The 1,113-nt window shown below is 37.7% G+C and overlaps 1 protein-coding gene across 1 annotated transcript in view; it reads right to left on the bottom strand.

The window, feature by feature from the left end:
- Nucleotides 1–1,113, bottom strand: part of FECH (ferrochelatase) — a 45,981-nt gene that overhangs the window by 35,736 nt on the left and 9,132 nt on the right. The gene's annotated exons all lie outside the window — the stretch shown is intronic.

Below are 1,113 nucleotides of genomic sequence, written 5' to 3'. Positions count from 1 at the left end.
GTATTACACCTGTTATGTATAATGAAATTGAATTTCCTTGGGATAATGTTAAGAAACATTTGTTGAATCATGAGAATTTAACTAAAGAAATTGTTATTTTACAACATAAGGTTTATTCCACCTTTGAAAATAAGTTGCAAAAAATTGATGGTGATCAGATCTTGAGAGGTATTGCTGATGGTATTGAACAAATTAATCCTATTACTAAGATTCAAGGTTTGATTGGAAAGTTCTATCAGATCATTAACTTTGTTTTTAATTTTAAGATTGATTTTGTATGTGATTTGTAGAAGAGTTAAGAATGCTGAGGTCCTACAGCAGGTAGCTTCCAAGCTACTTGAAAACAAAGCTGCAAAACTTAATTCTTAGAATTAAATTGCGTGCTTGTAAAATAGATTACCCCCTTGCTCCATCTGTTGATTTTTACTCTATAGAAATAAAGTTTGGAATGCAAACCATTTTAACATCCAACTTAAAATGGTTGTTTTTAAGTCAGTTTTCCAGACTCAGTGTCTCCTTTTAAGGTTAGGATAGAATAGGAATGTTAATTATAGATTATTGATTGAAGTGGCGTACATGACTTACTGACTATAAAAGACCCTTTGAAATAAAGATGATTGCTACTTGCCATTCCGTGAGCAGTAGTCTGTTTCTTGCATCCATACAATTTTAGGTACGGACTTACACCTGGGGCGAAGCTCTCTCCATTTCCCTACAGAACCTTCAACTGACAGTCTGGTCTGGCAGAAAGTTTAAGCAGTTGAATAGGTCACTCACTTCCTCCACTCTGCCTCATGCTACACTGTCCCTATGCTATCATCCACATAATGTCCCTGCACAGTCTTCCGTGGCCTCTGTGCACAGGAAGACTGGAGGACCATTGTGGCTTCTGTTATTGGAAGAAGGGCTGGGCAACACTATGCCTGCTGCCAGCTGCCACCAAATGAAAGAGGTGAGGTAGGAAATGTATGTTGATCTTGCTAATAATTTTTAGAATCATGTCATGTATAATTATGTTCACTGTATTAATAGATAAAAAACAATAATAGAGCTTCCTGGCTCGGCGCCTGTGGCTCAACCGGCTAAGGCGCCAGCCACGTACACCTGAGGTGG

This window comes from Otolemur garnettii, unplaced genomic scaffold (genome assembly GCF_000181295.1).
Source record: "Otolemur garnettii isolate 467f Iridium unplaced genomic scaffold, OtoGar3 scaffold00027, whole genome shotgun sequence".
Taxonomy (NCBI): Eukaryota; Metazoa; Chordata; class Mammalia; order Primates; family Galagidae; genus Otolemur; species Otolemur garnettii.
The sequence above is the reverse complement of the archived record's forward strand: the minus strand, read 5'-3'. Positions and strand labels throughout refer to the sequence as shown.